Source organism: Cyprinus carpio, chromosome B3 (assembly GCF_018340385.1).
Source record: "Cyprinus carpio isolate SPL01 chromosome B3, ASM1834038v1, whole genome shotgun sequence".
NCBI classification, from domain to species: domain Eukaryota; kingdom Metazoa; phylum Chordata; class Actinopteri; order Cypriniformes; family Cyprinidae; genus Cyprinus; species Cyprinus carpio.
In genome coordinates this window covers 14,882,299-14,896,144 of record NC_056599.1, presented here as the reverse complement: position 1 = coordinate 14,896,144, position 13,846 = coordinate 14,882,299, and the positions used below count along the sequence as shown (strand labels likewise).

The window sequence follows — 13,846 nt, the reverse complement described above, 5'->3', positions numbered from 1 at the left end:
GCAAGGGAAACAGAACAAGGTTATTTCCAAGTAAAGTTTGCCGAGGTTATACTATACTGGATCCATCATATACATACAGTACATACAGTATAAGCAAAAACAGCAGCCAAAAACAAAAATAAATTAATAATAAATAATAATACACAAAATTTGGAATAATTAAGATTTATCATATTTTTATGCATATATATGCTGCTCTCATCTAAGAAACCTGGACAAAAAATATATGGTATGTTTACGGTTTCCACAAAAATGTATTTTTCACTGTTAAACTGGACGTTCAACTGTATATTGATGCCAAAAATAAATGCTTCTTGCACAGCAAATCAGGATATTAGAATGACTTCTGAAGGATCATGTGACATGTAAAAGTAATATATTACAAATTTTACTAGTAATGAATAATGATATAAATAGTAGTCAAATGAAGAAGTCAAATGAATACATATTTACATGACAAATTTTTCCATTTAAATGAGTGCATGTGTGTATATGTAGGTGTTGGGCTTTGAGTGGGTGTAAGTGGAGAGTGCACATGGCTCTCTGTGGCCTGTTTTCATTCGCCCTTCTCCCCCTCCAGGCTTTGGCCGTTGTCGTACATCCATGTGCTTCATGCAGCCAGACGGTGCCGTCTTCATAGGCCTCACTTTAAAGCTCTGGCATACTTTTGCATATGGCTGCATGATATATTAAAAATAAAATATTGTGTATGGCGTAAGGTGACTGTTATTGATGGTGCAGGCTTCAGTTTAAATATATGTATATTAATAGCTTTAAGCATAGTTTTAACACACATTATAGTTTGTGACACAGTGTTCAAGTGTTTGAGAACGGCTTGGTTCATTTACTGTGAATCGAACCATTCAAATTGAACACACAGAGTCGAGCATCTCTTTGTGTATGAGCCTTCTTTTATTGTGTAGCTGTGTGTGTGCGTGTGTTTTTAAAGCATGGTCCGTCTTTCTCCTTGGGCTCTGGTGCATTGTGCATTAGGTGGTCTGGTGATTTCGGGGAAAGGGCGGCTGGATTCACAGCTGACTGCACAAGCTTTGATCAGGACCAGATGTAGAGCAGGATCTCCTGGAGAGTCAGGCTTACTCATTAAGACAGACTGCGATTGGACTCCTCTTGAACATGCAGACACGCTTTCAACCCACCCACAGCATGTGGGATACCATCAAAGCTTCCCATGTGGACAAAGTCACATCATTGGCATTTCATCATTGTGTTATTAAACTGTCCCAAAGTCTGAAACATACCGGAAACAAGTAAATGAATGCAAATGTTCATAGTTTAAACAATGTTGTCTATGGACAGTTTTATATTTCTGGATGACTGTTTTCATGGTTGATGACAGTTTATTGAAGGTAAAGTCCCATGCTTTTTTGCATGAAGTTTTTGTTACGATGACATATGACACAGCTGCTGTTATCTAAGGAGTGTGGGTGTCGTCATTTACTCTCACATATTTTTCTAGGGTTGCAAAAAGATGGTAAATTGCCAGTGAACTTCGGAAATATTCCAGACATTTTGGAAACGTTCCAGGATTTTTTTGGAATATTCCAGGGATTTTTGTCGGAATTTGCAACCCTATGTTTTTTCTAAACTTTTTTCCTTCTAAGAAGATATTTTGAAGAATCTTAGTAACCAAATAGTATTAACTGTGTGTTCACAATGTTTTGGCCATGTATTTGTGTCTATTTTCACATACTTGGCAAGAGAACATTTTTGATTGAAAGTCTGCCTCATTTTGATATTATTAAAAATGTGCCTTTTCGTCCTCTGTGCTGCTTATTAGATCTGCAAATATGTTGGAATATAAGGGCTGAAATTGCCCTGCTCTCAGCTCAGCTCACAGTTTGATCTCAGAGGGTGTTTGTAATGTGCCACAGTGTTATTAAATGCACTCTGATTTGGCTGCGAGATACAGCAGTGGCCATTCATTTGCAAAGGCGCCACAGTCTCTTAGGAATCGGGGGCCTTCAAAAGATGCCACCATGTTTTAATATTCATTGCTACAAGGAGCCAGATAGCGTCTTGGTTTGTGTGTGTGTTCTGATATGAATGCAAAGAGGTTGCTCCTAAACATTCGCCCCCTTACTCATGAATAATTTGATCAGTGTTGTCACCCCTGAAAATTGAGCTTGATTGCTATGAATGACTCAAGAGTGTTTGTCTCTCCTCCACATACTCACTTTCTCTTTCTCTCTCTTTTTATAGGGATTTCCTTCCCCGAGGCTCCGGCATCGTCACCCGCAGGCCTCTCATTCTGCAGCTAGTTAACAACAAAGCTGGTGAGTGTGTTGATGAGCGCAGCACAAGCAAACAAAGCCTTCTCAGGTATTTTTAGTATGTATGCGGGAAGGTTGAAACCACATGCTTTCATGTTTATTCATACACAGTGCCCATAGTGTTTATGTGGAGCTAAAAGAGGTGTGACATTAAATTGGATGTAAAAAAAGATGAAATAATATATGTATAGAATTGTATAATGCATGTATAGAATTGTTTTGTTTAGTTGTTTTAACATTTTAATGGTTTAAATACATTTTAATAATCAAAAATCAGTTGAATTCATAAAACTTATTGCTTATTTATTGCAGTTTTAACAATAATAGAGCCCTTTGAAATTATTTGTTGTCTGTTTTATTTTTTCTGCAGCCAGCGTTTTATGATTTTGGTATGAATTTATAATCAAAAATGGTGGTTATCAAATGAATGCATAAAACCTTAACTACTGGACATCTTAAAATATAATCAAATGAAATTCCTTTCATTTCCTTTTGACAAACAGCACTACACAATAGAGGTTTATTCAAATGAAATGAAAATTCAAACAATTCCATTCTTTTTTATTTTTTTTAGTTTTTTGATGAAGTGCTACACAATACGGTTTACACAATAGAGATTTATTCATCTAAATTTTGTCAAATTCGTGACATTCTGTGTTAAAGTAAATATAAATAAGTAAATAAATGTAGTTTATGACTGGATCTGCATCACAGAAATTATTGGGCTCTATATTAGTCCAACAAAATTTCTATAATTAATTTTCGCAATTCCTCTTACTAGTGGCACAAAAATGACGCTTCAGCTATAATAACGTCATCTTATTCTGTTTCCGTACATAAAGAAAGTTCCCCTCTGAAAATTCCCCTTCTAACATTTACATCTCTCAGCCACTTTAAAGCAATTATCATTTATATTGTTTTCATCATGAGGCGCTGTAATGTAGCGAGAACAAGGAAGTGCAGATGGAGAATTAATTCAGACAGAAAGACATTACCAAAGAAATTATCTTCCAAATGAGTGCAATTGACCATAAAGTTGAACATAACAGAGCTGAACTGATGTTGTCTGCTTGTATCTGCACACTATCTGTGGATCATTCACATCATTGGGAATTGAAAAACCCGGCCAGTTCCATTTTGATTTAATACTAGAATGAAATGAAATTTGGTTCTGTTAATGCAGAGGAGTGGAAAATAGGAAAAAGGGACAAAAAAAAAACAAATTCATTAAAGCATGCTTACATTCTAATTTTTAGATTTTTGTTTTATTTTTACATTGATTTGAAAATATAAGTGAATTAAAACTGAAACAAAACTAATTAAAATGTAAAAAAATGACTGTTTAATATAGAGTATATAATATAAAGTGTGTGTGTGTGTGTGTATATATATATATATATATATATATATATATAATACACACACACACACACACACACACACACATACTTTTTTATTATATGTGTGTGTGTGTGGTGTGGTTACGTAATGCATTTGCATTTGACCTATGCATTTGTTTAAGTTTTGGACCTTGTATTGAAAATGTTTATTGAACAGTGTTATTTTAGTCTCACTGAAATGCTATACTTTTTTTTATTAATATTTTGAAAAAAAAAAATGAATTAAAATATTAGTAATTTTGTGGTGTTTTGCCATGTGTATGTGTATGTGTATGTGTATATATATATATATATATATATATTTTTTTTTTTTTTTTTTTTTTTTTTGGAGTTAATATAATATAATTTTAGGAATTTCAGTTTTAGTTATATTACTACTAAAATTTAACAAAACAAAATCTGTAATGCTGCTTTGGCACCTAAAAAACAGTTTTTTCAGGTTACATTTATTTTAATTCAAGTATGGAATTAGTTAATTATTAATTAAACGATTGTTATAATTAGTTAACTATAAGAACTTGTGTAATGCTATCTCTCATGCTTTATGACAGTGATATGGTTTAGCCTTTAGGAGATACTATTACTGTGTGGTTTTCATGTCTTTTTTTGCCTTGATGCTGAAATGTCATCGCTCTAAACCACACACTCCTTCGCTCTGTTTGTAGAATATGCGGAATTCTTGCACTGCAAAGGGAGAAAGTTTGTGGACTTTGATGAAGTCCCGGCAGGGAAATTGAAGCAGAGACCGAACCGGATTACCGGGTCAAATAAGGGCATCTCCTTCCTGTTCCCATCAACCTGAGGGTTTACTCGCCACACATACAACGGTAATACAGCACAAGACTCCCCTAAGACCACAGCTTTCCTCACTCCACACTCGGCAGCCATTGTTAACATGTCACTCGTCTCTTTCTCTGTTCAGCAGTACTGAATCTGACTCTCATCGATTTGCCCGGTATGACTAAGGTCGCAGTGGGCGACCAGCCGCCAGACATCGAGCACCAGATTCGAGACTGATTATGCAGTTCATCACTAGGGAAAGCTGCCTGATCCTCTGCGGTCACCCCAGCCAACACTGACCTGGCCAACTCAGACGCTCTCAAGGTGGGCTAAGGAAGTGGACCTCAAGGTGAGGACTGCTGGGAGGGTTACACACGGATAAAATAACAAAAGGATGTGTATGAGTTCACATAGTCATGGAAACACTGGTAAAATATCAACTATATAGCAAACCATGGTGAAGTCATTTTTTACAATGTGAATAAAGTCTTTTGAGGAGTTTCTTAGTGAACACAGATGGTCTGAATGATTCATTAGTGAATCAACCTGACTTTGAATTTTGGTCCGTAATAATAAATGAACTGGGAATGTTATGGAAATTCATTGGTCAAAAGAGTGGGAGCACTGTGGATGGAACACCAACCCTGATGAATGTTGTTAATGGGTTTTTGCTTGTTTCAACAGGACTGCGTACCCTCGGCGTACATTACTAAACTGGATCTAATGGATGAGGGTACAGGACGCCCGGGATATCCTGGAAATAAACTCTTAACCACTGGCGTAGAGTGTGCAGTTTGTACTTAACACAAGCTTGTGACAGCAGTGTCATTTGATGGACAAGTTCTTATTATTTATGAGTCATTTTTTGTCACACTAAACCATACTGGACATAGCTATTTCCAAAGTTTGGGGTTAATACGAATTTCTTTGTTTTGCAAAACAAGAAAAAGTGCTCATTACGCTGACCCAAGGATAAAAAAAAAAAAAAAGTAAAATTGTGACATATTACAATTTAAAATAAGTGTTTTCTATTTTATTATATTTAGAAATATCAGTATATTCGCTATGATACAAAGCTAATTTTTCAGCAGTCATTACTCCATTCTTCAGTGTCCACGTGATCTTTCAGAAAATAATATCTTTGATGAATAGAGAAAGTTAAAAAGAACAGCATTAATCTAAAATAGAAATCTTTATAACCAATGCTCAATTTAATGCATCCTTCTGACTGACCAAGCTTTTAAACAGCATTGCATCTTATTATGTTATTTGAAATTCAACAAAAAATACAATACAATATAATATCATATTTAATACAATAATAACTATTCTCTAGGAGGAGAAGAAGCTTCCCATATATTTTTGTTGACTTACTCTAGAAGTTCTTTCTTCTTGTCCGGACTTGTTTTGGACATGTCCTGCCCTGTATTTTTACATCCCTTTCTGTTTCTTTGTTATTCTCACATGTAAATAACATGAAGCATTCATATCCACTGATACTAGTGCATATATCAGTCGCAGTATAAACAATATTGCAAAATTTCAGTTGACACATTTCTGTCATTGCATTGTATATATTGTCAAATCTTCCAGCCCTGGCACACGCCATATGCTGCTTTCCCTGTCCCAGGTTATATTGGCGTAGTGAACCGAATCAGAAAGACATAGATGGCAGGAAGACATTCGTGCTGCATGGCAGCAGAAAGGAAGTTTTTCCTGTCCCACCCCAGTTACAGACACTTGGCTGAACGCAATGGGAAACACCCTCACCTGCAGAAGACCCTCAACACAGTTAGGACCAAATCGCTTTTACACAAATGTGGTTATGTGGTAACTGTACGATTGTGTACAGTTATGTAAATGACGCTAATGCTGAAAATGACTTAATTTAGTCAATGTCTCCTGTTTTGTGCCTCTCTGTATATCACTTCCTCTTCTTTTATTTTTAGCAATTGACCAATCACATCCGGGACACGCTACCCGGCTTGCGCAGCAAACTCCAGTCTCAGCTTCTCTCTCTGGAAAAAGAGGTGGAAGAGTATAAGAACTTCCGCCCGGATGACCCTACGCGAAAAACCCAAGGCCCTGCTGCAGTGAGTGTTTACGACAGGGTCTAGTGTCTCTAACTCAAGCAGTTTCTGGGTTATAAACTGTAGACAGAGGTTTATAGCTTTGTGTACCATCTTTCAGGATGGTCCAGCAGTTGGAGTTGGACTTTGAGAAGAGTCATCGAGGGGGGTCCGGAGACCAGGTGGGACACAGCAGAGCTGTCCGGAGGTGCCAGGATTAACCGAATTTTCCTATGAGCGCTTCCCCTTCGAGCTGGTCAAGGTAAAATGCTTCGTTTCAACAGAACACTGTTATGTCTGCTTTTGGAGCTGATAAAGTTGCTCTGAATGTCTGGAAATACTACTTTGATCTTTAGATAACACGTCCCAACAAGTTTCTGGGAAACCCGGTATGCCACACAGGTGAAGTGGCAAGTCCCTGTTATCAAGTCTCTCTTTCTCTTTCAGATTGTGTTTGACGAGAAGGAGCTCCCGGCGAGAAATCAGTCACGCCATTAAGAACGTCCATGGTGTCAGGCAAGTGGTTCCTGTTGGCGGCAAGCGATTGTTCAAGCCTGCAGGCCATATGACGGCATGGAAAGCCACAGCACTTCTTATGTCCGCTGTTCACTGACCTAATGTCTCACTCTTTCACATCGTCACACACTTTCTTTTCTTCTCCTCTCGTGTGTTATAGTACGGCCCATGCTTTCACAACACAGCTACCAGAATCGCTTTTAACTGCTCACCGTTTTTCCTTATCGTCTGTCTTGTTTTAAATACAATTAAAATCGTACATATTGCATCTGTTTAAATCAGGTCAAAATTGCATTATGGAGTGCATTATGGAGATAAAAAAATTTGCAGTCTTTTATAAGTCTTTTTATTTACATTCAGAAAATCATGTAAAATAAAATAAAAGTACACTGAATAGTTTACAAACATTGTAAAATTATTTACGAACATGTATTTTAGTTTCCCTTACTCAAATCCCTTAAATTGAACTGTTAACAGAACAGGAATGGAAAAAATCGATTAAAAAATTTGTAGTGGCATTATAAATAACATTATACACTATTAAAGACAAAGCCCTAAATAAATTTAAAAGTAAGAACTGAAACTACCGGTTGCGTAGGGAAATGTGCTTTATAAATAACACTGAGCTCATCTACTTCTCACCATTGACACAATTCAAATCCATGTTTTTCTTGCTTGACGGTAAGTGCATTATATAAGACATGAGGGAATATATGTCAGATGAAAAAAGAAAAAAAAAAAAACTTGCGTAAGACTTACATTCTGGGAAAATATTCTCTTTTATAGAAAATAGTAAAAACTCTATGATTTTTATACATGTAAGGGATATTTTATAGGAACATTTGATCAACCTAGCTATTTTGAACTTATTTTTATTTTTATTTTTTTTTATTTTTTTTTTATTTTTTATCAGGCTCCACATTCTGAGAGGTGATTTTAGCAGAGGCACTAAACTTCAAATTTTTGTGATACCTGTTTAACTAGATATGCGCAGAATACAATAACAAAATGCAGATTTTTATACATGCAAAAAATGCAATTGCAGACATATAGTTTTTGCACCTCCCAAATATTTGTGCTTCCTTTTTTTCAAAATATTTTTAAGAAAATTTTGTTGGTAGTTCTGTCATCACACTTTTGTTCTTATCGCTTGTTTGTTGTTCGTAATGTAGTGCTCATACTACAAGATTGTGTGCTGATAACATTAAAGTTCTAGTGAAGATTGGGGCCTGAAAAAAAATTCAAGACAAGACAGAGTCCACATGCTCCATGACAAGACCGACAACAATGAAAATTATGGTCTGAACTTGGTTTTCTAGAGGCTGTTTACACCTGGTCATTCATGCGTTTTTCTCTGATCGATGTGTTTTGTTAAAATGGATAATTTTTTTTACCGGAGCTCACTTCAGTGAAATCCGCAGATATGTGGCTGCCATTTATTCATCATCAGCTAATGTCAAGATCAAATTCCTAGACCACCTCCTGAATTAAATCCATTTTTTGAAAGTGTTTCAGAGGGCATTTACAACCTGGTCTTTTCACAATTGGATAGCGATCCGATCAGAGACAACGCATGACGTGACAAGGTGTAAACAGGCCCTAGGACCCAAAAGCATGAAAATAATGGTCTGTAAAGAACTGATTTTGAGGACCAAGACTAACCATAAATATGGTCTTGACTCAGACTCAAGGACCAGGACCTTGAAAAAATATGATTTGAATTCGGACTTGAGGACTGAGAAACAGAAGATTGTGATCTTGGACTCAAGGACCAAGGATTGAGACCATGAGACTATATGTCTGGAAAAATGTGCACTCTGTCGTGTCCACCGTCTATCCTTTTCGCTCTTGGTTTTGAACCCCAGCTCCGATTTTTGAGTTGCTTACTACGTGTCTGCAAACCAAAGTGAGCACAGCTTAGTCTGTGATTTTTGTCTCATCTCTGTGAGGACCCTCAAGTTTTCGTCTGCGACCGCAAAAAACGGTGTTATGAGGGCATGGCCTAAAGTGAATTTTAAGAGTAACCATTATCCTCTTGAAATGTCTAATAATTGACTTCTTTTTCCCCACAGCGAGCCACGCTCATTTGTCCATTTATTATTTAAAACTCACTTTTTTATTTTTTGTTTTAGTCTTTGTGAGCTAAACTTTATCCTCCTCTTTCCCTCCACCTCACCTCCAAAGTATGCCTAATTTCACACGCTTTCACTTCTATTTTAATGTCATTGTCACAAATATCTGGTCTTTGAGTTATTTTGTGGCACTTTTGTTGTTGTTGTGTTTTTCTCCTCACTGTTCGTCTCTGTCCTCTTACGTCCTGCTGTCTGTCTGTCTGTGCGTTCTCAGAACTGGGCTGTTCACTACTCCAGTATCTGGCGTTTGAAGCCATCGTGAAAAAGCAGATCATTAAGCTGAAAGAGCCCTGTCTGAAATGTACTCGATCTGGTTATGTCAGAGCTCATCAACACATTCAGGCAGTGCACCAACAAGGTACTGCAGTACCCTAGCCTGGCCACCACAGGGGGGGGGGGGGGGGCGCCCCTTTTTTTTTTTTTTTTTTTTTTTCCTATGAGGAGGGTCACACTACACCCGAGACAAACAGCTTTCAGTGGGAAAGCACAGAACAAGAGTCGGAGGGGTTGAACGTGTTTGCGTGGCGGTGTGACCCCATTGACCCCCCGGCTGCATGTGAGTGGGCTGGCTCTGCTGTCGTGTGTGTTGGGGTGTTGTGAAGGTCTTGGGACAAGGAGATGAGCAGAGAATTTCACTCTCTGGTCATCTGCGGTTCTATCTAAAAGGGACGAGCCAGGGGTGCCTGCAACATCCTAAGCACCTCTGTAGCCAAGGGTCTCAAATGAAATGTAATGGGCTTGCAGTTTTGAGGCCAGTTCACACCATGTCTGAAATGCTGGTGCACAAGATGCTTGCATATTAAGTAAAGGTGGGATCGTTCCAGATTTTTTTCATTTTTGCCTTTATTATGATAGAGACAGATCAGAGCTGACAAGAAGCGGAAGTGGGGGAGAGAGATAGGGGGCAGGATCGACGGGCAATAGGGTCCTCGAGTTAGGATTCGAAACTCGGGACGCACGTAGTCCCTAACGGACATTGTATGTCGAGTGCGCTGGCCACAAGGCTATCGACGCCACCAGTGCATTCAGTGACAGTACTGATTCTTTCATAACAAAAATAACCCAAAAAACAAAAAATTGAGAACAGTACTTGATTGCCACAACAAATCAAAAAAAAAAAAAAAAAAAAAAAAAAAAAAAAACAAAGAAGTCCACACTGACTGTAGAGCATACTTAGAGTACTTTTAAAGAAATAATATACTTTAAACAAATATACTTAAGTGAAAACTGAATGTTTTGTTCGAGTGATTCGTTTTGAGAGATTCATTGAAAGAGTTTATAAGAGTCGCATTTTCAAAAATTGACTGGGTTCATTAATAGATCTATTTTTGCTGTCCGCATATTTTGTGTCGCATAACTTTTTTTCCTCAAGCCTAACTTTAGGTGGACGCACACCGGACGAGAAGCGCAGGGTTTTTTTTTTTTTTTTTGGAGGTCAGTTGTTTTAATAGTTAATAAATTTACAAATAGTTATAATGTGTATTAGCACTGGACTTGGTTGTGGTTAAAATGCTAATATTTTAGACTAGTTAAATTGGACGTTGAGTGAACAAGCTTTCTAGGTCTGTTTATTGTGGTGCAAAAAAAATACATAATCATGGATGTGAAAAACTGCGGCTCCCCCTTTTGGACCTAGTGTGTATCTGTTCATAGATTAAGCAATTATTAATCAACTGAAAGTTTCCTCTCTTTATTCTTCCCATCATTCCTTTCTTTCTGTCCTTTTTTAACTCTTCAACACTTCTTCTCCCCCTGCCCACTGGCATCACCCTGACCCCCTCAGAAAGGGGTGGTGTCACCCGATCTGGCCTTTGAGACTATGTAAAAAAAACAGATCCGCAAACTGAAAGAGCCCAGCCTGAATGTGTGGACCTGGGTTTTTTAGGGGGGGTGTGCGAAACTCACCACCCTAATCAGGAAAAGTAAGCCAACAAGGTAACCAGGAGAGACTTGAGAAAAGGCGGGATGTCAAAAAAACTCCCCATTCCTCCATTTCCACCTGCTGCCACCTTCCCAGCTTTCCACCTTTATCAGTCAGCCACGCCCCCTCTCCACCACACCCATTGTGTCTGGAATGTGTCCCCACGGGTCTCGTCCGAAAGGTCAGTCCATAATGAGTCTTAATTTTCATATCCATGTGAATCCCAATAAAAACCATCCAGGGGAATTGTTTGGAAAAACTGGCTGTTTTCCAAGCTGAGTCAGCTTTAGGAGCCCCAGGTTTCCAGTGTTGGTCACGTGGCACATCACCTCCTTTCACTCTGTGTTGCTTTTGAGTAGAGCATCAGTTTACCCTGACCAGCCACTGACTGTAGAGGACAAAGGCCATACAGAAGAAACAGATGCTTTGCCTTCGCCCCAAGAACAAAAAAAGGCTGATGCTGTTGCGTCATAGCCACAAAGATCAGGTTCACCTTGCAGTCTTGTGGTCATAGGTGGAACTGCAGGTGCAATACTTGCTTCTGTCCTCCCTCTCAAAATGTCGACAGGGACTTTTTAAAAATTTTCTCATTGTCTTTCCTTTCTTAATATCGCTATTTCACTCTCAGTTTTGGAAGAGGTATTGGTCGGGAATATAATCTTAGAAAAGTGCAAAATATTTCCTTGCATTTCAGCATGCAGTTTATCACTTCAGATTGTATATGTTTTCATAACTAGTGCTGGGAATCCTAAGGGAGTTTACCAATTTAGGCTCTAGTTTCACTTTCTGATCTGATCAAAAACAAAAGAAAAAAAATATCTTTTAGGTACAATTCAAGCATAGCACCAACCTATGGATCCCCATGATATTATAATCTATCTATCTTTTTAATAAGTCTCTTCAATTACCTAAATTAAATCAAAAAAAAAACATTTATTCTTAGATTACAACCTGTTTATTATTGTGTGATATTGAATCGCTGTTATTGACATACAGTTCTTGGTTTATTTGAGAGTCTGATAGGTCCAAAAATAATGACTTTTACATTCCTCGAAGTCTGTTGTTTTTTTCATGAACCACTTCTGATGCAATCAGTGAGATGTGAAGCCATTACGGTCAATGCGCTGTTGAGGTTCATGAGACGAGTTTACTAGATATCAGTTAAACATAACGTCTTTTGCCTTGGGGCTGTAGTCATATAATAACACACTTAACAGAGCAAACATCATCAATCATTCATCCATTTGGCATGTCATATTTTACATCTGATTATTTGTACCGTTTCTCGATCCCAACCCTAGAACCCTTAAATTTATTTACTGCACTTAGCAGTTAATTTATTAATTTACTGTCCATTCCTGGCTGGGACGTGAATGCTGTCTTACCTGCACAACTTGCTGAAATACTTAAAATCTGCATGTGTGTCGTGTGAGTGTGTGCATGCCTGCTCTCTCTCCGCATTGGTTCCTCTTCTGTGCATGGCCTTAGCGAAAACTAGTTCCTCACATCAAAATGTGTGTCGGAAACAGGTCTGATCGTGGTTCGCTACTACCGCTTTCACATCGCAGGAATGTGTTATGTGTGTTTACGCACGTGTGCGTTAACAGTGTGAGGCTGGTCGGCTGTGTATCGCATTGCGCCGTTTAGCCTGCATTCTATATGGTTGTTGTTCCCCACAGCTGAGGACTCTTACACCCAGGAACGTGCGAGAAGAAGATGACCCCGAGAGGAGAATTGCCCGTCACTAATTATGTCCAGAGAGAAGAGAGCAGATGGGTGCAAGACCAAGGAGCCAGGTGCAGAGACTTGCGAGAAGAGAGAATAATCCATTTTTGACACCTTTGTTTTTTTTTTGTTGTTGTTGCTTTTTTTTCAGAACAGTTTTCTTAATGTGCCCCCCAAAATTGTTTTCTTTACCAGGTGCCTTTTGCTGATCGACACTTGGAGCTGTAATACATTAACACCAACCATGAGGAGCGTCATTGGATTTGCAAAGTATCGTGTAGCATCCATAAGTGTGGAAACAAGCTGCTGTGGGTTTCATTTCGCAGTATACATCAGATGCTTGACCACCCTAACTTTAGCAGCGCTTTATTACTGTGGATTTGGACTTTTGACTGTCTGCAAGACTGGTCTGCAGTGCAGTTTATTCTGACATCTTTAGAAAGGAAGTTGCCATGTAGTCCAACAATATAAAGCAACAGTAAAAATAAAAATGGTATGTAGCCAACAAACACTCTCACAATTATTGTCAGGTTGAGGGGTCAGACTACACAAATATTTATAAGTTAGTTTTATTTTATTGTAGTTTAGTTTCCGTGTAGTTTAGTTTTAGTATAAATGTATTTTATGTTCCGCTGATGCACTATAAGTGGCAACAAATATTAGCAAACGATTACATACAGCCATTAATCAAAGGGGAACTTTTTGAAAACATGTGTAATGGTTTCTACAAAAATACTCGGCAGCAACATCTTTTAGTTACTTGATAATAATAAGAAAGACTTGAGTAGCAAATCAGCATATTACACTCATTTCTGGAAGATCATGTGACATTGACGACTGCAGGTAATGTGGCTGACAGATCAGGCCTTTGCCATCACAGAATAAATAACCATTAAAATAGAAAAAGAGAGTTTTAGCGGATTGTGCAGGTAACATTTCACCTAATTACGTTACATATTTTCGCTGTATTTTTATCAGAGCACTACAATGCAGCTTGGTGAGCATAAGAGAT

General features: G+C 38.0%; 1 pseudogene; it reads left to right on the top strand.

Annotated features, from left to right (window-relative positions):
* The window catches only part of LOC122133849, a 41,480-nt pseudogene that overhangs the window by 8,779 nt on the left and 18,855 nt on the right, over positions 1 to 13,846 (top strand).